The sequence below is a fragment of the Falco punctatus genome, assembly GCF_963210335.1.
Source record: "Falco punctatus genome assembly, chromosome: 7".
Lineage (NCBI taxonomy): Eukaryota > Metazoa > Chordata > Aves > Falconiformes > Falconidae > Falco > Falco punctatus.
Window position 1 is genome coordinate 18,847,436 of NC_137587.1, and position 24,944 is coordinate 18,872,379.

General features: G+C 39.3%; 1 long non-coding RNA gene across 1 annotated transcript; it reads left to right on the top strand.

Moving 5' to 3' along the window:
- The first annotated feature begins 17,410 nt into the window (after positions 1-17,410).
- LOC308067047 lies at positions 17,411-24,007 on the top strand. The gene is made up of 2 exons (XR_013929424.1): positions 17,411-17,502; positions 19,065-24,007. It is a non-coding gene; the product is annotated as an uncharacterized lncRNA (long non-coding RNA).
- Positions 24,008-24,944: the final 937 nt, after the last annotated feature.

A 24,944-nucleotide genomic window follows, 5' to 3' on the forward strand; every position in this document is an offset into this window, starting at 1 on the left:
GTTGTGGCGGTACAGTTCCTATCAAAAGTTTGGCACTGAAAGCAATATTCTGTGTAAGTGGTGGAGTTTCAAAGAACATAACAAACCCCCAATTGTATAGCAGGGTAGGAATCTGCAGCTATTTCAAACAACCTCTGAACTGTCATCCTTACATCCCTCTTGAGGAAGGCTTGGAAGGTGCTCATCTCCAGAGACAGTCTACTTGCCCGTCATTCTTCATGAGGACTGGGAATAGTTTTTTGATTGGTACCCATAGATTTTGTCTTTCAGAGCTAAAATGCCTTCTGCTTTCATCCTTTTAGTTTAACACGTGATACTTTTTGGAATTCACATTCATCATTGCTGTGTCAGGTTGTGGTAGCCTAACTGCAGTCCCATTATTTGCATATTTTAATCTCATTCAGTTAGGTTCCAGATTCAGATGCTATCCTTTTTTTGGTGGTTGAGAAAAATTAGGTCTGTTTTTTTGTTGAAGAGTTGCTGCTATGAGATAAACAACCTGCAGTATTTAAAAACGTGTGTCTAAAAGGCAAATTCTGTTCTTCTTTATCTTATAGATCAATATTTAAAGTCTGAGTAAATAATATCTGGAGTGAACAATTCTCTTCTTTGATCTGACTCCCGTAGGGTGAAATTCTCCATTTGGTTGACTTGAAGGAAGGAAGATTGACTTCAAGGAAGCAATGGCCACTGTCCATTCAAATTTGCTTTGTTTCTACTTAAATGTATCTGAGGGAAAAGAAACTTTGAGATGTTATATAGGAGAGATGAGAAAAGGTGAGACTATAGTATACAAAGTCCTTAATACTGCTTATGCTTGCCTGGGGAGAGTCACTGTTAATTTATACCAATATACACCTGCTGAACTGGGGGCACAAGTTGGCCTGTAGAAGAATAAGACCTAATTACACCAACAGAAGCAGAACATATAGCCATCTAGGCTTACAGTTAGATATTTGGCTGCAAATTAAAAGAGGATTTACAATATCTAAAATTCCCAACCATCATTTTGGCTTAGCCTGTGTCTACAATGCATGGCTGGTCTGAAACTGTAACTGAACTCCAAACTGTCAGTCCTGTACCACAGCCATCCCTTTTTAGGACTGAAAATCCTCTAAAGAATTTGGATTAGAAGAAAGATGACTGTGTGAGAGCTTCCTTTTGTAATGCAGCTGAAACAATTGTCCATCATACTTAAGACTGGGATGAGAGGTGGAAACTGACAGCAGAGAGAGTAAAGAACTTCTTCCAAAACATCTGAAGTGTATCTGACAGTATGAAGATGTCTCTCATGAGTTGCAAAGGTAAAAAGTTTAGCTTAAATCACTGTAGATTAAACAATCTGGTCCTTTCAGATCCTGCTCAGTCCATGTAGTTGTGCGGAAAAAAAAAATTATTCATTTTTCTTTTCTATGACAGCAGTATTGACAAGAAAGCTTTTCTCTATTAAGAGAAGTTAAACCTAGAGCTAGGGACAAGAGAAAATGGATGTACCTTGTGGAGAGTCTTGCTTCCTTTGTTAATAGGAAAAAGTTACATTTCTTTAACTGCAGCTGCTAGCATAACTATTCAGACCAGATGTTTTTTACTTTCAGAAGAATGTTACCAGTTTCTTAGCCACACAATATTTTGAGTAGATTGCATGCGGATGCGAACTTTGATATATGGTATGGCAACTGGAAATTTGATAACAGGAAATTATATTCCAAATAGTAGCATTAAATGTTGCCAAGACTGATTGCATAGTTTGTTTATGAAATTTGCTCTTCAACAGCACAGAAGCAACCCCACTGAGAGTGGGGTAGAATATTGATGTACAAGTGCACACATTCCTATGGGAAACATACGCATTTCCTGTCTGTTCTTTGTCTCTTCTATTGTCTCTGAGAACAGAATTATTGCACACAATTTCTTCATAAGCTGGGTTCACTAGACACCGTTGAACTTATATATTTGTGTAGGCACATACTGAGTGCATACAACTACACTGACAGGTGTGCAAAATTAGCAAAATAGTGTTTGTAGAGCCTGTTCTTTTTTGGGGGTTTTGAGGTATGAGAAGTTTTAGGGAATGGATATTGTTGTTTCTCTCATCTTAGAAAGGGATGTAGGAAATTAATATCAGTTTCAAAATTCGGTAGGCTTCAAATGTATTTAATTAGGATGTGGGCATTTAATTTCATTCCCTTGGAGTCCAGTTACAAGCCAACTTTTTTTTTCTTCCCTGAAAGCACCAGAAAATGTTTTTGAAGTAACAGTCACGTCTTTAAATTTATGCTAAGGGTGAGTTGTGCTGTGATGTATGATTTATAAGTGACCCTCATTTCTGACAGACCAAGCAACACACATGTTTATTTGCATGGACACCAGACTGTCTTGTGTTGAGACATCTATCTGAAGATGAGTCTCTTGTCACACTCTGTGCTATTTTTTCCCCTGTTCTTGGCTTCAGGTGGGGACATTTTTAATTTCCCCAAGCAGGTCTTCATAAATATTTTGGTGGACCAGTCAGATCTTTTCTGGCTGTCTTCAAGAGATGTGATGATTTCAACAGCTACTTCCCTTCATCTGATGGGCATTCCTGTTGCCTTAGATGCTGTAAGGACATGCAGTAAAAGTCCCAGAATTTGGCCCTACTTTTTCTCTAAGGCCAACTCCATTGACTGACTCAAGGCTAGAAAAGTTTCTGTTGCTGTAGGAGATGTTCAATGGACTCATAGGAAGGAACACAAGGCCACTGACAATGTGGGCACTGATGCAGTGTCATAGCACCTTCTAGCACGCTATGGAGTCAGGATCTAGATCAGTCAGCTTCAATCACTTTACTGCAGGAGTACACTTACACCTGCAGAGAAAGAGGATCATGGATCACTGTACTCTCTTTGGAGTGACATGTGCTACTGTATCATGTGTCACCAGAGCAGTATCATTGCACAAAACCTCATCACTGAATTATTATCATGGGGACGCTCTGACTGAGCCTCTTCCTGCACACAACAGACCACCAGATAATTACAGCACTCTAATGGCATGTGATCATACATGCAGACAGCACACCCAACTGAAAATTGGGGGTGGCAAGTTGTAGAGGAATGAAGGCAGTGGGTTGATTAGCATTGATAACATGCAGCTGTGGCCTCACCTCGAAGGCAGTGGGTTGATTGACATGTACGATGTGCAGCTAAAATAGCACGGAGGAGGGTGGGAGAGAAGGCTAGATGGAGGAGGATCCCAGAGAAGGAAGAGCCTGGACATAGCAGAGACCTGGAGCAGTGTGGTCTGGCCTCTGGAGGAAGGAAAAACTGCATGGACAGTAGAATCTGACCAACAGTAAAGCCTTGTTGCAGCTTGCTAGTTTTTGCTTGTGCTGTGAAAGCAAGTTATCTTTTTTCAGCTGCTTATTCCATGCAATAACAATCTGGTCTTTAATTAAGAAATGTCCCAGAAAGAAACAGATGGTTTATACAAAGGATCAGTGAAACTTACTGCACGCAAAGCTCTCTCCAATGCCCCACACAAGGAAACTGAAAATATTTTTATTGTTGTTACTAACTTCTGTCTGAATCATTCTTAATGCAGGAGGTACAACAATCTCTGTAAGAGCACAGCTTTTCAAGGTGATGGTTTCTACTAAAGATGGCTCTGAGCCTGGGCCTGACTATCCCAAGCTCTATGGGGAAAGGAAGTGGGTGGAGACCATGATCTAAAACAGATCCATGGCCACATTTTGTAAATGACCTCTCTCTGAAAAAAAGACCTGAATGCCTCTAAACTTTGAAACGTTGGTGCTGGGAAATCTAGAACTGCCTTCTGTTTTTGTGGCTGGGATGTTTTCCTCTTACTCTTCAGTCCTTACTCTTGGTTATACTGTCTTTGAAATGTAAAAGAGACTTCAATTTATGTTACTTAATTTCAATGTTGCTGATGATTGCTCATCCTTCCCTAAATGCATAGATCATCATGTAAGCAAAATAGAGCAAAAGTCTTCTTCAAAAAGATAAGTTCATATGGCAGGTACAACATGTGTACTTCACAATCCTCTAGCTTTAGTAAGCAGATTGCAATCGCAAGACCTGAAGTGCTATAACTGGGGATAGTTCCAAAGATTTAAGTGGTGCTGCTTGGATTTATAGCAACAGAGACCTGGTCCTTATTGCTTTGCTTGAGAAGAATAACATATCTCCTGCATATACTATATTTTCCTGCATATAACATTTTTGATTAGTCTATGTTCATTATTACTGAAAAGGGGTGGTAATCCAAAATCATAGCTAAGGAGGTTGGAGATATTTTGCCAAGAACAACACCATATACCAACTTTTACTTCTGGATGAAGTCTGTTAAGTATCTAACAGATTTGTTTTTCATCAAAATAGTTAATAGATTATATGTAGCCCTTTAAAGGCTACATGGTTTCTGAAAAAAGCTCTTTTGGGATCAAAAGGCATTCATTGCAGAACTTGATATGGAGATGGTGAAGCTCATTAAAAAGCTTTATGGCATGTAGTCAATGCCACTACTACCACAAGTCTACAAAATTTTTCCAAAGTACAATTCCAGGCATATTTTGGTTTCTTCTGAGCAAAAACAAGTGACACTGTAGGAAACTATAGGCTAAGAAAAGAAGGAGATGGGATGTATTTCTCCATTTGAGTAAGTCCTGCTAACTTGTAATAATATATTGCGTATCACTGTAAAAATCATTGACATGGCACACCAAAACACAAAAGACAGTACAAGGCATAGGCCACCCAGTTTTAGATTCCAGTAACCTAACTCTGTAGCTGATTGACAACTTCTTTTGATAAATTTCTTCTTTAAGAATGGTCAAGTTTTCTTGTGATTTTTTTTTCCTTATGGTACTTTATTACATTTAATCTGACATTCTTGATGGTTTACTTAATCAGAGTACATTTTGGTAAATACTAAAGCTTAGGGATTGGAATTGGAATTTAAGAAGAATTCAAGAATCAATTTCTAAACAGTGGTTTCCAAGTTTTCACTTAGTCACTGCTTGTACAGTTCTTCAGTATCCATGTAATTTCCTATGTCCCCAGGAATCTAAAACTTTGCTTCTGGACACGGACAGAAGCATTTAAGTTTTGATTTGTCTGAGCATTTCAGTATCTATCACAAACATATTGACAGACTAGTAATTCCATACTTAAGTTGCTATAACAAGATGATTTTTGGTTTACCTGCCAGGAAGGACTTAGCTGCAAAATGAAGGTTATAAGATTAACAAAAGCACTCTTGGTAACCTCACCTGCATTTTCACAGCCCCCTAAATGTTTTGGAAGAAGCTGCCAATGTTGAGAATTATCATCTTACAACTCTTCTGCAACTTCTGAGGTTTCTTAGAGCTATCATGTTAATTCTTCTAGGAGCTCCTAAATCTGGTAACATAATAGAGGTGAGGCTGCCACAGCTCCATGTTCCCAGGTCCAGCCAGTAATGAAACTGAATGTGTATTCACAATAGAAACACAAACACATGTACAAGTATACAGATATATGCAGCTGGTCACATACATCAACAAAGACAGAAAACAGCACTCACACAAAAATGAACTGCACCAATGGCCTCCTCCTCTTCCTGTGGCTGCTCAGGGTGAAAGCCCATTAGTATAAAATATGTGGTGCATAGTATATAGTATAAAAAATAAGCCAATATGGATCCCTCTGTAGTAGCTAGCCTTAGACACTCAGTCTACCCCGTAGCTGGTCCAGGATCCTGGGAAACCCCCAGATGCCTCACACACAGACACATGCATGCAGATAGGTCTTTCGAGCAGCTGGCCCAGAATTTACCAGCAGCTGACCTCCAAATCCCAAGGTCTCCTCAGTAGTTGGCTTGGGTGTCCTGGCCCTCCACAAGCCAGCTTTCAGACCCCTCTTGTTCCCCTGGTTATCTGGCCCAGACATATGGCTGCACCAATACTTGCCTCCTAAGCATCTTATCCTCCTTGCTGGCTAGTCTGGTTTGATGTTCAGTAGTGATTACACACCAACATACACACCCACACAAATGCACCCTCTCCAGTGTCTCCAGTTGTTGCCACCCTGACGCATGGCTCCTGATGTCCCATGGTCTGACTCCAGTTACTGCACTTAGACATCTGTATATACACAGACCCACGGAGTAGGGAGCCTCTCACCCATGAGAAGAGTTGCAAGTGGAGCTTAATGAGAAAGACGGGATAGACTGTCCATGGCCAGACAAGTGTACTGACCAAGTGCTGGTTTACAGATGGCTTTTATCCTTGTTTTCCTTTCGCTTCCCACACTTGTTTCTCCTTGAACTCTCCCTATCTTTGCTACTTTAAAGACCTCTTAAATCTTGTACAATGCCACAATGTTCATTATGGGCATGCCAGAGTGACACCCTTACGCCCAGGCTAAACCCCCTCATTCTGACAGGAGACCCAGAGAGCCTCTCCCACAGACTCACAGATGAGGGTCACCTCTGGCCCATGGGGCTGAGTCTCCCCTGTGATAGCTGCCTTCTCTGAGTAGGTTACTGGAGATCCCCCATCTACCGTTATGTCTCTCTGCTCCTTCGTGTTCGTGGAAACAAGCATGTAATCACATTACCTAACAAATTGCTCTGTGTCTGAAGGTCTCTGGAAGATTTTTCTGACAGTCTGCTACAGATAATTGGAATGAAAGTGCAACAGGATACTAACAGATGGAGGAAGCAAAATACAGTTGCAGATTACTTAATGCATTTTAGTTCCATTTGGTGTACAAATTAGAGCAATATTTTCTTAACCTAAAAAACACTTATAGAAAAGTAATGCTTTTAAAGCAAAAATCACCGTTTTGTTTATTCAGCCTGGAAAGAACTGATGAGTCAAGACAGATGACAAGGATAAATCAGGAAATCTGAGAAAATTGCAGGAAAAGAGAAGAAACAGATTTGGAAATTGTTTGTTTGTTTGCTTTGTATTGTTTTACCAGTGCAGTGAAATGGTGATGAAAAGCTGCAGAGGGGTGGCTTGCTGTGGATGATGTATATTACAGCTGCCATTAGTTCAGAGAGGATATCTAGAACTAGAATATGATACCAAGAAATGCAATATAATACTAAGAATTATGTTTTTCTATGCATGTAAATTTGGATTTTATGTGCAGAATTCTGAACAGTGAAGTGTAACCTTATTTTTACCCTGGTCCTGCCGTTACAGTATGGGAGTAAGAGATGATGACTTCATTAAGTGTCTGCTGCAAGCTATGAAAACTGAATGCCCAGCCCATGGGTTACAACAGTAGCTCCCACTATCTGAAAGCATTGTTTAGATTTCAAGTCGTTTGGTTTGCTTGAGAATATATTTGCAGTGATAATGTTGGCACACATTGCTGAGAGTAAGAAGGTAAGGAGCACAGTTTGTTTTATTTTATCAGCAATGGGAACCTGGATGTTGAAGGAAGTTGTTAGAAATAACCTATGGGCATGGCTCAGCCAGGACTCTTAGATTTGAATCCCAGCTCTGCCATCGAGTCACTGTGGCTGCAGACATGGCATGGTTACCTTGGGACGGACACTGCTTTGATGGGCTCAAGCTACTAGAAATCCAGAACCCTAAAACCAGACATGGCAGTAGTCCAGGCACCATCTGCCTGAGTTAGCCTGCTGTTGGGCCCAGGCTAACACGTCCGAGCTCTCAGGCAGGGTTATTAAAGTGATTGCAGTTCAGGACCAGCCCGGTTCAAAGGCCTGGCTTGTGGTGGCTCTTATCCTGTAGAAGTAGGTGTCTTGTCACTGTGATCCTCTGCCTTCCAGTCCTGGGCTCAGTGCAGGCTGAAATGCTCAGGTCTGCCTACATGCAAGCGGTGCGAAATGGCTCTTCATACCTTTACGATTTCATTATCCTACTGACACCGCTTTTTGAAACCTGTGGATTTAAATAGTGAGAGTTATTATATATAGGTGCAGTGCCAACATATGTAATGCATATACAATGGTTAACTAAACCCTAAGTCTGACCAGCCTTTACAGGTTTAAATATAGCTAGGAACCTGGGTCTAAATTTTGCAGCTAGAAGCCATATCTGTTCTTCACATTATTACTGTAGCATCTCATAAATACATTAAATATACAAAGACAGAAACTTAATTTTTGAAAACAGTGAGATCAGTGACCATAATTTCAGTATTTTGGCTTTCCTGTTGGATGGTCTAGGACATGAAGCTGAACTTCTGTGCAGGAAGCAGGTAAATGAAATACACAAATAATCTTGGTACACAGGTCATATGCTAAGCAAAAGAACAAGATGCCTCCTGAAATAATTATGCTGCGTGTTATGCTGTTGTTGGTATTGCTAATTATGAAAATGGCAAGAAGGTTCTAACCTGACTTTGAGTCCAGTTCTGTTAGGAGCCATACAAACATGGTAAGAGACAGCCCTTCCGTCAAAGACTTTACAGTCTTCAGTCAGCAGTTTTATTAAGACCCACTTCTTCACACTGTTTTTGAGACAGAGAGGCAGCCAGCACTGTGACTGCAAATCTAAACACAGAATGTTTTATGAATAACTTCATTGAAAGCAGTGCTTCTAAAGGTGCAACACGATATTGAAAATACAAACAAAACAAAACAAAAAAATTATGAAATACATATATGTTCTAACCAAGATCCCAGTCCAAATTCAAGGAGGAATAAAAGGTGAGGGTGAAAGGTTAAAGACATGAAAAGCTTTAGAGTAACAAGTAAGGTGATAAGAAATGAATGAGAAAGTACATAAGAGGGGTGAGGATGGAAGGAGAAAATTAAGTAAGAGGCAAGGGTAAGAGTGACTACATACTCTAAGTTGTATACAAATTTTCTGTGGCATTTAGCAGGCAGGAAATTTTTTGCATCATTCAAATTAGAAAAGAAATCTCTGTTCTTTTAAATATGAAAGTTTATAATCTCATCAGCATGCCAACTTCAGAGTTAGAGAGACATGAGAAATACATCCATCAGTAAGGTGAATGTGGAGATTTCTAACTAATTCAAGGATTTTCCTTGTTTTGCAGCATAATGAATGATTGCTAACTCCAGTCCTGTAAATGGATAAGATAAATGGGACTATATAGGGAAGCAGAATTAGAACAGAAGTTTTGGTTTTCAGTTTTTTCTTTTGAAATTTATTGCCATTTTCCAGTGATTTTCTGAATGAAATACTGATTTACTTTCCCGTGAAAAATATTCTTCCATCATGATATTTTTAACATATTTTTTTCAGATAGCATTTTAAATATTTGAACATACTATCATATCAGTATATATTTTATTCATATTTTTAATTTTTTTTCTCCACAACTATGTGGGGAAGAAGGATTACTCAGAGAAGAAGAGAGAAAGACTGTGAGCATGCATGTGGTACATATGTAAGAACTTACTTTTTGGAGCTGGACTTCGTGGCAAGAAGGTAGTTTTCTGACAAACCATAATCACAGAATCCCCACATGTGCTTGAGCTCTTCTGTGGCTGACAGTTATCCAAGAGCAAGACAACCATAACTGTTGTGTATTCAAAAGGCAATCGGGTGGACAGGCAGCGTGGATGAGAGCTGAAGAAGTTGAGGTAGTTGGCTAAGGGGTGGGCAGAGGGATAGCCTGGCACTCCTCCTGCTTCTTCCTTGCTGATCATGTTAAATGTACTTTTCCCTTAAATTAGACACTCAGTTTTTCCTTTCCTTCCTCTTTTTAGCTTTAAAAGCCACCTCATCTCTCCTTCAGTGCTCCATTTTCCCAGCCCTAGTATTCCTCCAAAGCAAAGCAGTGTAAAGCAGAAGAGGCTGGTGGTAGTTACCTCACAGTAAAGTGGGTAAGAAGGAAAAGAGAATCAGGATCATCCAGATTTTCAGGATCAGTATAATTAATACACAGCTTCTTCAAAATGCCTCCTTCAACATGCCCAGGCCAGACTCTTTGAGCAGGAGAATGCATTATTCTTAATTGATGATGGAGCCTTAAATTATTCCTTTATTACTGGCAGCAAAATATTTCCAACTCTCTCCTTCCCTTAACTTTTAAAAAAAGGAAAAATAAAGTCGTATGCATTTAGAAAGTCTTTAACAAAATGCTTCACTCCTAGATGTTGGACTAGCCAACAAAATTACATTTGTAAAATCTGACTGTGTGCAGAGTTCTTTATTTAGAATGCTATTGTGCAAGTCTATCATGAGGTGTGGGAAACTGATAAGTCACACACTGATATTCACTACAGGACAACAAACAAAGTTAATGAGATATCTGGACTTCTTTTTCAACTTGCATGAATATTTAGATAGACATCAGGTAAGATATGGGGGGACGACATGGAAAAAAACTAACTTTGCAAATACATTAAAATTCAGAATAATAGACTTCATATTCTTCACATTTAGATAGAATTGTACCAATTGTTATTCTCTGGATTTACCCCAGACTGAATTACAACAGAGAAAGTCCTGGTATCTCCTCTTGAAGGAATACCCAACCTCCTCTACGCTAGAGAAATGCCAGAGATTCCCTGTTTGCAGATCTCTTTTGTCAGATGCTGAGAAACAGAAGGCTGGTTTGGCCAGTGCCCGTCCTCAAAAACCAAGAATTGGCCTTTCCAAACAATGTAAGACATTAACTGAGGGCTTCTGCAATGCCATGGGAGATGTCAGAGAGACTCTGTAGCAAATGCACATGCAATACAGGGATCCTCTTACACACCTGGAGAGTATGTCTCCCATGCACATACAGTAGTTCTCATCCATGTGATAATAGACCTATAGCACCGACAGGGGCCCTTCTCCAAAATTACAGAAATAGAAAATTCAGTCCACATTTTCTTTTCAGATAGAGCACATTATTAACAGCTAGTAAAAGGAACTTTACCGGTTAACCTGTCATAGTGGAATATTACCAGTAAAGTTATCACAGCTAGTAAAATCTAGGTAGGAAAAAGAACTTTTAATTCTCAGAGGAATATGCACTACAACAGAGCTAATACTGCTTCTACAGTTCCCTCCCTGCCCTTTGCTCACCTTAAATGCTATGAAGTGTACTCAGGGCTCTTTGCTATTGCACTTACTACTGGCATAATAATCACTGTAAGCTGAGTAAAGAAGTTATTTTTGGCTTTACCTTAAGGATGTCAAGTACAAAAAATGACTTGTGAAGGTTCCATACTACATTGAAACAGGTCAGCAAATCATGTGCTTATAAACTTAAGCTGGAGTGTGAAGATGAAGACATGGGTATTTTTTACTACTGCCTGGCACAAGTAACTAGCAGCAAGATCAATCACCTTATGATATATATTGACTTATTTTTCTGAAATCAAGCAATGTATCTATATAGGTTAGACCCTGATAAAATGTCACCCAGAAATGAAAGAGCATCCACTGTGATTAGAGACACAGCACAGTTACTATGTAGGAGCACTGGAAAATGACATTTCCTTTCTTGGAATTTGATAATATAAAACTCTTCAGCTGAGCATCCAGGACTGGAAGAGTATTTGTCAGGGAAAAGCATATGGTTTCTCGCACAGGACTGCACAGTAGCCTATTATGACCATCTGACCACTGGTTAAATGCAGTCAATATAAAATCTGAAAAGTAGTTATAAGGTTACAGTTGAATTGCCAGTCTGGGAATTGAAATCTAGGGTCTAAAGTGTTTTTTACTTGGGCATCTTATTCTCCTGCCACTGGAAATTAATAACTGACATTGACATTTTTAAAATTGCTTGTCTCTAAAGTGGGAAAACAAGGCCTTTGGGTATACAGTGCTTACCACAAATCATAGACATGCTCTGTTCTTTGTTTTCTCAAGCTTGCCATCTCCTTTAACCACCTACCCATTCTGATTCTTGGTTTTTTAATGCTGGATATTCATAGACAGAAATTCTTCTGCAAGTGATTAATTTTCCACATGAAATTCTAATTCCCTGCCCAGCTTTATAGGAGAATGAGCCTATCAGGATCTCCAGACAGAAGCAGAAGCCACTGAATTTAGTCCATGGTTCTAACTAAATGTACTTAAACATGCATATACACATACCATTCACATTGCCCTTTTCACTTTGTTTCTTGTTCACTGTATTGTCTTCTAAATCAATAAAAGGATAGTGGTGGGAAAAATTGGTTTACAAATCTAAGATAAAGATAATACCAATCTAGGAGACAGGGAGAGTAAAGAAAAAAAAAAGGACAAAAAGGAGAGGAAGAAAGGTGGGTATTTCCAGTGTCCAAATGTACGAGACAAGTATTAGAAAAGTAGGAAAATCTCAAAAAGAATATGAAAATATAAGTAAAAGTAAAGTGATGAGTGAGGCATTCTGTTATAATAGTGAAAATTTCATGCTCTACGTATGCTTAACTGAAGATCAAATTCTATGAGCTATTGCAATAGGAATAAAAGACCCTCAGATTCCACATAGATTATATAAGCAAAGTAGCTGAATTAATGAACTGAGGAAAACCAGACTGATTAATCTTTAGCTGTTATGACTGTAGTGAGGATTTAATAACAAGCCAAGAAAAGCAACCGTAGTAGGGAACTCCTATTAAGCTTTCTAGCTGAGAAACATGCTGAGGTGTAATTTTAATTAAGATTGTGAGTGAAAGACAGCAGAAAGTAGCTTTCACATTTAAGAAGTGATGAGTATGGAACATTTTCCATATGATTTAGGAACAGAGTCTAGTATTACATTCATTAAAGTTTTTTGTTGCTGAATATTTTTTTTGTTGTACTGTGAATACCTTTTTTGAATATTCATTAGACTATTATTTTAAACCTTCTTGCTCAAGGAAAGAACAGTGTTTGAAAAGCAACTGAGCAGGAAGAATTCTTTTTCTAGTGATCAGAGAAATCCAGCTTATCTGAGTTTGATGTTTGAAAGACTAGAGAAGATGCTATCGTTATACAAACAATTAGGCATAAATTTACTTGTACCTTAAAAATCTAAAGAACTTCAAGAAAGTCTGGATTTCTTAGGGAGCAGCATGTGAATGCCAAGCCCTCTGTTTACCCCTTGGTCATATTAAATTATTACTTCTGTGAAATATGGTTATAGTGCAGTCCTGTATGCAGTGCATAGTGGAATCCTATATATTAACTGCTAAGATTTGGTTATATTAATTTAACTTCTTTGACCTAAGTAGCCCTGATGTAAATCTTTTCAACAGCTTGCTCTCCTTTAACTGCTGGGGGATTCTGCAAAACCTTATCACTGCTGTCTTTGTACTCTCACCTGAGGAAAGCTGCAGCAACATTAATATCAAGTAGCTAGGAAAACATCTGCATGTGCATTGCATTTACTTCTTTGGGTTCAGCTCAGCTAATGAGCTGGCTGCTTCCATGTAAATCAAGTCAACCAAAACCAGTTAATGCTTTCATCAGGTGAGCAGCGCTCTGGAGTCTCTTTGAAGGTGGGGCCACATTCACTGTAGTGGCTGAATGTTGCCCATATAAACACCCCATTTCAAAGATGTTGTTCTGTTTTTCAGACAGGCTTACAGTTGTTGAGAGGAAGCATGCCACTGTGCCAGGTACCAGAAGCCAGACCCATTTACTTTGAATTTGTGGAAAGAGGGGGAAGAAAGAAAACACCCAACAAAAATCCTATGAGTGGTTTCAGAGACATTAACAAAATAGAAAGCATGAAAAGCTAAGATCACATCTGGGATTTATCACTGTGTTTTGATAAACCTTTGGGTTTAGCTAGCACTCTGTCTTCCGCTAGGGATTCAGGAAAACTACAGCACACATGTTCTCAACAGAGTTTGTCAGATCAACTTTATACTTGAGTGTTTTTGACTGATTAATTACCTGAATAGCAAGAGAGGAGTTCAGAGAAAGGTGAGTTTTTCTTCTTAGGAAAGTTAAGCATGAGAAGTTTTACTAAGGAGTGTGTAATTGGATGGGAATTGTTAATTTGTTTCAATCCTAATTTAAATGTAGCTTCTGAATCTTATAGAGTAATAGATTCAGTCTATTCAATATCAAATTGATGTGTTGACATATTGCCAGTGAAGTAGAGGTCCATAAAAAAGATGGACCTTTTATTTAAAAAAAAATAATTAAAATTGCTTAGTCTCAGGTTAGTTGTCCAAGGCCTTTCACAGTTCATAAGCTCAGAGGTGCCTAAGCATCAGAAGCCAGCTCAGTTATCTGCTTGGAAAAGCCAGGGAGGGAGTCCTAATTAACAAGCTTTAGAGTCATATTTCTATTGCTATATATTTCACTATTCATGCAAAAATATGACAGCTTTGACTTGAGAGCTGCTATAAGAGCTGCTATAATATTCTATCCCTAGAATATTCTGTAGTTGAGGGTCCCACCTGAATGTCTAAGCATGCTAAGTTCATGCCCCTTTTCAATCTAGGCAGAGGAATGTACATTAAAAGTTGTGTCCTACCATATCTCTAAAGACAGGCTGCTGGGCAACATGGAATTCATGCCTCCCTCGCCTGTTTTTCCTTCTAGACTACTTCAGAAGAAAGCTGGCTGGGTCCAGGTATTTGGGGAAGCTTAATTCAGAATGCCTGATGGAGGAATTGCGCAGTGATCCTACTGCCGGGCAGTTTGGGCAAATCTTGGTCAAAATAATCGAATGAAAAGCTATTGAAGGTTATACAGAGACACTACGTCAAGCTGGGGGGACAGGATTTGGCACATTGGTTATGCCTGTGTGCATTTGATGGCTATCTAACCCAGTCAGTGGGAAACAATGAAGAAGCTGCCTTTCTATAGATTTGATCCTGTGTTAGGCACCTCTTGAACCTGGTGTTTGTAGCCCAAATCCTTCTTCTTGACTCATAACTTCTACTGTCCTTTGGAAATGCATGATGGACTTTAGTTGAGATTTCACAGGTAAGAAGTCAGAGACTTAAGAAAGAGACTTCACAATAAAAACCTAGTAAATAAATGTTTATACTCAGCTTTTCAAAACCTCCCTAGTCCCTTAAGCAGGTGAAGCTACTGTCCTTACATAAAAGTACTCTGCAGAAGTTAAATTCAAACTCTGCATGGCTAGAGAATGATCCCATCTCAAACTTTTGAGAACATGTGTCTAAGTACTGGACTGCATTCACAGTGCTGTCTGTAGCCTGTGAAAATTTAACAAAAAATGGATAGATAAGAAGTCCCTCTGGTTTTGTCAGAGATGGTCTGGGACAACATCACCCTGTCTTTACTCCAGACAATGAAGGGTGGTTATTGGTCTCATGAGAGGATACAGATGTGTCTATCAAAACTAAGCACACAGAAATTGAAATTGTTGCTTTGTTGCTCTTTTGAATGTATTTTTTATGTTTCTGTTATTGGATAGTCTTTGCCTCTGTGTTTGTTTAAAGAATGCTCCAATTCTCTGCTTCCTGTTGTCATATAAATACCTGAATTTGCTTTAATCTTCCCTTGTTTAATTTAAAGAAGTAACTTCTTAAGTCTTATTTAATCATACTTAGTCTTTTGAAAGTGCTTTTTTTCTTCCATCATACATTTTGAAACGTGAAAAGAACAAGTGCATGTCTATGGTCATTTAACTATCTACCATGACCATTTCAGCATATGTTCTAGCTCACAGTTCCTGTCTTCTGAAACTACATTCCTTCTTTACTATTGCTGCATGTTCCCATTTGCCTGTGTTTTTGGACACCCAATTCCTATAAAGCAGGTTGAGAAAACCATGCAGATTACCCACGTAAGTGGCTTATTATCTTCTGCAGATATCAGTTATTTAGTCTTTGTATCTTTCTTTCTTAAACTTCACTGGATATAATTTTGTCTTTTGTTCAGATATTTTATGAAAGTTATCCAATAGTATTTGACAACGATCTATTCCCATTCAAAACCTTCTTAGAAATATCTGCACTGGAGGATGAATACAACCCGAGGACTATCAGTTCAATAGTTTTCAACTGATTTTGCATGTGCCTTCTTGATTCTGAATTCCTTTCAGAAGATTTAAATATTGTATCAAACTAAGGGTCTGTAACACTGTGTAGTTGTGGGTTCTGTCTTATGTAGAGTTATAGTAACTGGCATTAACAGTGTTATTATCTTTACACTTTTTACCTATATGGCTTCGATGACATATTAAAATGCACTTTTAAGAACATCATCTGTATCAAGCATATATTTCCTTCTAGAGCTTCAGTTCAGTTTTTTTGCCAAATCTGGGTTTTCTGCTTGCTTAGATAAGTACAGCTGAGAGAAAAAAAAAAAGGTAATATAAAACATGGTAATACAGCCAGTTAAAATGCAGTTTTGGTGACAAGTGTGTGATATCCTCTATATTTAACTACAGTCTTGTTAGTGATGCACATGCCATTATGTGCTATTTTAGTTTAGTAAGTAAAAGAGCATTTATGAATAAATCAGAAAGGTGCAAGTCAACCCTGTGTTTGGAAAGAAGTGAAATACAGTGTATGTAAACATAAGCTCTTTGTAACTCCAGATACTGTATTATCAGCTGCCTTGTGTGTGTCTGGCACTCCAAGGGAAAGTGACAGAGTACAATCAAATGTTAAATTAGCCTGTAAGGGGTTCCTAAGGACAGAGGATACATTTTATTTAAAGAAAGTAACATTGTACCTTATGCCAAACTGAGGTAATTTCCTTCCCCTTTCTATACTTCCTAAGCTTCCAGATTTATAATTTTTTTATGGCATTTGCCAGAGCTCACCTGAAGAAAGCATTACTCAAATAAAGTCTAAAGGAAATATTTTTGTTCAGAATCCAGACCCATAAAGAATAACTACTGTATGTTAAAGAAAAAAACTGTAATTTTACTACTAATTATGCACATAAGCTGAATAAATAGACCACTGTTGCTCCGTTGAATAGAAAATTCACACATTACTGCTTACAGCAACGTACTGGGGTTGCTTTCTCTATCAGCAACCTAATTAAGGGATTTCTTACCATGTAAAGTTTGTCCTTTTTTGGAAGCCAAAGTAGATTGTGTTAAACAGAATATACACATGATCCCACTGACTGGGAGAATTATTATTCTCAGTGTCTGCTTCAGTCAGTTATTTCTTGTTAGGAATAAAGGGGCTTTAGTTTAATTGAGTTTACTTAAAATGCATAATCCAGTGGTTCCAAGAGGATTGTGTTGGCAAACCTGATAGTAAAATATTTCAAGGCCAAAAGGCCCAAAATTTAACCAGTGGGAGCTGGACTCACAAGGACATGTATGAGTGTAAATTTAGTAGTAAGGTACCTCTTTTTGTCACAAAACTCCTGCAGCTGCTGCTTAAAAATGTAGGAGCATAAATTCCCCTGACACTTAAATTTCCACCAAGGAAGTTTTTCAGTGGCTACATCTGTGGCAGACCCCTGTAAGCCCTGGCAGCACTGGCACACATTAGCTAGATGGCTCAGGGACTTCGGTCCCTTTGCGGGGTGCAACTGGTTATCTCTCCATGAGCCCTTCCTAGCGCTCTGGCTTCCCACAGGCACCCGTTTCTCCCACAGCTCCACGCAGGTGTGCAGCTTGGATATATGAATCCTGCCAAGTAGTAAGACAAATGTTGGTGAGTGAATTGAGTCCTCCATTTCGTATGTCGTGCATTACCAAGGAGTAGAAAACTTTTGCAGCGCTACACTGTTCAGACTCTCTCTCTCAGTAAGCATAAATCCATACAAGGAAAATCGAAGAACCCAAGAAAGAAGGCTGAGACTTCACGAAGTCCTCCATCCGTCTCTGCAAAAGATGCAGGACACGAATGGAGTCTGATATTCTTGGGAACGCGTTAGGATAATGCAACTGCTATATGACAATAATCACAGAATTACTTTTCCCTAATACTAGACAAATATATATATATTTTTTTACCAAGGAAAAAAAGCATGACCTCTGTCTTTCCTTCACTTTCAATTTGGACTTACTAGCCAACAAATTCCTCAACTATGTCCTGGTTTCCTGATTCATATTTACAGAAAAGTACACATGTTCCCATCTATCACCTCTTTTCTGAGCATGCGTTATTATCCAAGAATATTTCACAGCAAATTTGAAATCCAGATGAGTCGCTGATTTCAACAGTGGCACAGGTCTGCCTGTTTTATGTGTAAGAATGTTTTGTACAAAATTTTTACTTGGTTTCATTAATTCTTGAGCTGTGGGTTCCTCCTATTCAATGCGTTAAGGACTCTGAGCAGGTGGATTGCCTGCTGCCTTTGTCTGGGGCTATGAGGTGGATGTCAGTGATACCATGGTCACAGGCAAATCACGTCATTGTCAACCAGTTAACGCTGCTAATGCCTGACCTACTGAGTATTTTGAGTGGTCTACACAGCACATAAGGTCTGAAATTGCAATTATAACCAACAGGAAATGCTGGAGTTAGTGTTTTCCTTATGCCGTTTTATGAGTATTGAGTTGTAATTACATTTTGTTAAAGGTTTTGCAAGCTATGGATAAATATAAATGCCTGAGATATATCAGGCTGGCCTCTCTCTGTTCTGTATCTTTAATGATGTGCGGTCTGAGACAACTGTTCACCCCAAATTTGTCGGTGTTTTGCTGGTCCGCTCATTCATGTACAGCTGATTTGCATGAATATTAATGTTTACATCAGCAGAACAGGCATCATGATTTTATTGCAGAATCCTCCTAGCAATTTATACTAATTTCTTCCCAGAAAATTTCTTCCGCATGCAAAAATGTTGATCATTTTCAAAAAAGATGGCCTAATCACCAGGCAAAGCTTATAAAGTATGTTCCATGATGAATCAGAGAAATACATTCATTTGTTTAATTAGATGTTAATTTCTTTTAAATAAACCTTGTGCCCTTATTTTAAACTCGTAATCAAACTGGTGCTGTAACCATGAGGGCCTATTAATGCAAATGAATCCCTATCTGTAGGGAGATGTCATAGCTTTTGTTGGCCTAGTTAATATAGCAAAAAGGTGAATTTTTTATGCTTTTCCAGCCATGCTAGTTTCTCTGAAAATAAATGCATCACCTTGTCTTACAAATCCTAATAAGGTAAATACAGAAAGTATCAAAACCACAGATGAAATATGCAAAATAATCTGAAATATAAATGAAAAATTTGGATTCTGTTACTTCTTTTTTCTTTTTTTTCAGATAATGCAGGCTTTTACCTGTACATTGTCCTGCAGCCCCCCTGCCAGAGTATAAAGAATGAATCAAGGAGGGTGATTTCTCAAGGAAAAGAATAAATGTGGATAGACTGACAAGAAGAGAGGCCATAGCAATACTTCCAGATACTTTGAAGTACCAGCTGAAAATAGAGTCCACCTTACAGGAAAAGATTTGCCTGTTCCCAGGAAATAGGTGATCCCATCACTTGCACCACTGGTACAGCTCTGCTGACTTTTGGGCTTTTTTATATAACACATGTTAGTGTTAACACATTTTGTGTTTTCCCATTTATATTTTGGACTTCTGTATCAGATAAGTGTGGTTGTTGGACTGCACACTTAGTTTGAACTGCTGGGGTAACTGCTGTTTTCTTTTATATAAACTTTGTTTTATAAAATTTAATATATACACATCTCTATTGCTACAGTGAAACTCCTGCTACAAATAATAAAACTAAAGCATTTATGACATTAAAAGCATTAGAAATTATATACAGGTTATAAACTATATGAATTGCACAAATCACTAATAAAAGAGTCCTGTGAAGTATGTTTTGTCTCATGAGAGTCTCACTAAATCAGGGATAGTCCACAGCACAGAGATGATGTCTCCTGTGAACAGTCCTTTGTAACCATTACAATAAACATGTACCAGTTTGGTTTCACAGGATCTACAGGTCCTGGGGTTGTGAGTTCTGTAGGTGGATTTCCTAGTTTTCCAAGGTGCAAGTTTGTGGTGCCTAGCCAGTTCCCACAAAGTAATGATTCGAAGAAAAAGCCTGCAAGCTGAGGTTTGACCCCTTTTGTATATTTAAAAACACCGTTGTAATGAGAATCTAGCAGATATACAAATTATTCCTTAAGTGGACATTTCAATATATCTTGTTTGATTTCTCACTCGTTCCTTTTACTACTGAAAGAACTCTTCATTTCAGAAACCAAAATGAAAACTTTTACCTTTTTGGATGGCTTACTGGTATATGTTCTAGAGAATGAATTTATTTCTCATTACTAACAATGCTCTATATCAGGCTAGGACTGAAACCTTCCGTTGGCACTGTGAAGACAATTCAGCATTGTTGCTTATACTATCTATACTTATGTTCTGAGCAGGTGGAGTATTTAAACAAGGTATGATACTACTTAAGACTATACATACTGGATATGAATATACAGGCAACTTCACCCATTCATTGAAATAAAAGAATGGATCAAGCAATTTTAAAATTCACCGCTGTTTCAAATCATATGGCTTGGAAAATATAGTAAGAGATGGCACTCTGCATCGCATAAAGCAATAACTAAAACCAGATTGCCAGAGTTCACACCACAGCTCATGGAAGACAGAGATTGAATACTTTAAGTTCAGTCTTTCCTTTGCTTCATATATTTATTTCTTTTAAAAAAGCAAGATGATTATTTCCAGTTACTTTGAGCCAAATTTTCTGTTTTCACTTTTTTTCACCCAGTAAAAAAAGCTGTTATACAGTAAGTAAATGAAGCTATATTTTCTATATATGTTTAAGACTCAAAAAGCTATTTTTAGGTCAGGTCCTTCTTATTCCTAGAAAGACATCCTTCCAGTCCTTCTGGTTGACAGGAAATCAAATCCAGATCTAAACTACAAGATTTTTTCCTCATGTTCTGTGATCGGCAGTAATCACTTATGAAGTGAAGATTGTTAGAGTTGGCACAGGCAGGCACCCCCTGTGTTCTGTTTATTTCAGAAAAGTGTACAAGTAGATTTGGCTGACATCAAACTTTAAATTACCTGGGAAACCAAGTGTTGCACCATGTTTCAACCTGCTTGTACCACCACTGTGAGGATTTTTGCTGGTTTGGTACCCACATCTGAGCTACAGTGAAGTTCAGTAAATTTTGCATTCTTGACAGATTCAGTGAAGTTGTAAAAGTTTTTAAAAGCATATGCCTATTGACTAGTCAATTCCATGGAATGATTCCATGCCTTTGTATTGGGTTTGCATGGCAAGGTTTTGGTAGTGGGGGAGGTACAGCGGTGGCTCCTGTGAGAAGCTGCCAGAAGCTTCCCCCATGTCCAACAGAGCCAATGCCAGCTGGCTCCAAGACAGACCCGCTGCTGGCCAAGACCATCAGCAACAGTAGTAGCACCTCCATGGTAGTGTATTAAGAAGAGGGGAAAAAATAATATCTGTGCCAGTGGAAGAGAGGAGTGAGACTATGTGAGGCAAACAACTCCGCAGACACCAAGGTCAGGGCAGAAGGAAGGGAGTAGGTGCTACAGGTGTTGGAGCAGAGATTCCCCAGCATCCGGTGGTGAAGACAATGGTGAGGCAGGCTGTGCCTCTGAGACCATGGAGGTTAACAGGGGAGCAGACACCCACCTGCAGCCCATGGAGGACCCCATGCTGGAGCAAGTGGATGCCAAAAGGAGGTTGTGACCCTGTGAGAAACCTGTGCTGAAGAAGGTTTTCTGGCAGGGCTTGTGAACCAACAAGGGACCCAGGCTGGAGCAGTCTGTGCCTGAGGGACTGCACCCCATGGGAGGGACCCATGCTGGAGCAGTGTGTGAAGAACTGCAGCCGTGGGAAGGAGTCCCATTGGAGAAGTTTGTGGAGGACTGTCTCCTGTGGGAAGCATCCCACGCTGGAGAAGGGGAAGAGTGTGAGGAGGAAGGAGCAGCAGAAGCAACATCATGAACTGACTGTAATCCCCTGTATTGGCTCTGGCTGAGCCCCACAGCAGCCCTCACAGCGCTGCGCTTGTATTGGTAGGTAGAAGGGTGGTGGTAACACACCAGTGGCTCGGCAGCTGCTGAGCAGCACTCACAGCAACCTGGCTGTCTCTCCAACTGTCACCCCCCTGCCCAGTAGGCTAGGGGTGGCCAAGATCTTGGGAGGGGACAGAGCCAGGACAGCTGACCCAAAGTGACGAATCGGATATTCCATACCATATGACGTCTGCTGAGGTACAAAATCTAAGGGAGAGGAGGAGGAGGGTGGGAACATTTGTTATTTATGACATTTGTCTTCTGGAGCAACTGCTACACTTACTGAAGCCCTGCTTCCTGGAAAGTGGCTGAACATCACCTGCTGATGGGAAGTAGAGAATAACATCTTTTGTTTTCCTTTGCTTTCACACGCGCAACTTTTGCTGTTGCTTCATTAAACTGCCTTTATCTTGAGCCACAGGTGGTTTTTTTTCCCCACCTTATTTTCTCCCCCTGGTTCTGCTGAGGGAAGTGATAGAGCAGCTTGGTGAGCACCTGGTGTTCAGCCAAGGTCAGCCCACCACACTTCCATTGCCCATTCCCCTGGCTGCTTAGGGGGAAGGGGTAAAGAAATTGGGAATTAAGTTAAGCCCAGGAAGAAGAGAGGGGTGGCAGGAAGGTGTTGGTTGTTTGTTTGGTTTTTTTTCTATTTTAATTGTAACAAATTAAACTAATTTTCCCAGGTTGAATCTGTTTTGCCTGTGATGGCAATTGCTGAACAATCTCAACCCATAAGCCTTTTATTATATTTTGTCTCCACTGTCTGTTTGAGATGGGGAGTGATAGAGTGGCTTTGGTGGGCCCCCGCCATCCAGCCAGGGTCAACCCACCACAGCCTTCATTAAAGAATTCATCTTTTTCAAGTCAAATTTCACTTTGAATGCATTCCCAGTGACAGTTTTAGTCAGTGAAAAAGATGCTGACTTGTCCTTAGAAGGACCTGAGTTTTCACTGGAACTTTTCTATAGAGGAATTATAAAGGAATGAAGGCAGGTTAATAACATTGGTAACATACAGCTGTGGTGGGTTGGCTGATGTGGGTAATGTGCAGCTGTGGCTGGTTCCTGCTAAGTAGTTAAATAGCTCTAAGGGGTATGGGGGATAAAGATCTGGAAGGGGTGAAGGAAGCAGAGAGAAGAAGAGAGCCATGGATGTAGGAGAGAGGGGGGAGGCTGGCTGGAGGAGAAGTCAGGAGAAGGATGAATCTGGACGCAGCAGAGGCAAGAAGCAGGGTCGACTGGCCTGAAGAGGATGAAGAAAGAACACAGGCACCAGATGAACCTTTGAAACCTTGTGTGAGACTGATGGTGGTGTCAAGGCATGAGAGGGCTGGTATGGGGTGGTAAAAGCCTCATTGCAGGCTGGTAGTTTTGTTAGTGCTGCGACACTTCCTTGAGTGGAGATAGTGCTGTGAATTCTGAGGGGTTTAGATTTCAAAGAGTCATTGGTTGTTGTTTCTTAGGGGAATATGGAGCCTCCACTCTCCATGTGACAGTCCAAATTAGCACAGCATGGAAACAATAAAAACTTCTGATGATACACAAGCTCAGTCAAGTTCCTATGTCAATTCAGATAACTGTAATGCAAGAAGGACAGTCACTACTGGAACAAATCGGCATCCTTGTTTCTTGTCTCAGGAGAGGTCAAAGACAGGCCAAATCTGAAGTTCTTGTACAGTCCATAGGTAGTGTTCTATATTTATCTATATATCTAATTATGAACCTGCCTGTTGTCAATGGATGTCAGATGGAAACAAAGGGAAATGGTTAGAGGCTTCAGTGAACAACCTTTACATTTCTGCACAATGCCTTTGCTAAATCTGCTTCAGACTTATGCTTGAATCACGTTAGTTTAGCTGCAGGCAACCCTAATGAAAGGGACTTTTATAGTACATGGAAGACATTTAGATTATGTGTAAAATACATTTACTTTCAAAATCAATTACAAAAAAACACCCTTATTTTGCCATCACTAAAACTGTTCTTTCCTAGAGAAGTAGGAGCTCCACCCATTCTTCTAAACACATTCCCATTGAATTTAGAGGTTTGCAATAACACTTCTAAACCTTACCATGTTTGCTCAAAGATATATTTTGCTTTGATACTGAAGTTCATCCTTTACCTAGCATTTATTTCATTTCTATATTAACTTAAACAGCTTCAAGGCCATGGGGGGGGGGGGGGGGGGGGGGGGGGGGGGAAATCAGTGGAACACCTTGTATGAGTCCAGAGTCAGTTTCTAGATATACCACACACAGGCTTGGGTTATTATGAAATGGAAGAGAAGCATGTTTTCTTATTACCCACGCTCTATATATTCAAGTTACATGTAATGGAATATCCTGCAGGGTAAAATACACATCTTAATGCTCAGATGAATCAAAATTATTAAAGTTGTATTTATCATAAATCAGAAAAATTATTACATGGAAATAAAATAGCAAAAGGTATGTTGACTCTATTACGTATTGCTCGCATTTTTCTGAGGCTGAACTTAACCCAGTATCTCACATAGCTGTGAGGAAGCAATAGAAAATTCTGGATAACGAGGCATTTTGAAAATGCAAATCTAATAAATGAATGCATTGACTTCAAGTAGTTAGTTCTTTGTTGACCCCAGCTCTGCTGTTTTAAAGCCTTGCCAAGTTTATGTTGGTGTGCTGTGAACTGGGGACCTCCTTCCACCTCAGCTTCATTCTTGCACACTATTTCAACCAGTGGAAAGGATGCTGCATGGGTTACACAGATGAAAAGGAGGAGAAATTTTTGACCTCCTAAAGAGGAAGATACCTGAATTCAACTTTAAAATGCCCTGATGACCAGGAAGTTAATTCTAGCACTTCAGAGTCTCAATAGCTTCCACTGGTAAAATAGTTACGATGGATAAAACCACTATGAATACTACAGATTGCAGGCATCAGTGGGTGTAACTTTTCTGACTTTAATGCAGATGCGCCTTACATGTCAGCAGTAGGCATCTGGGTTTATTGGACCAACATTTTAAACATTAACTGTGAGCAGTGACAATTTTAGTCTTCCATTTCACTTTGATTTTGCAGAAGAAAATAAATATTAAATGATTGTGAAATATTTAAATTAAAAACATAATGGGAAA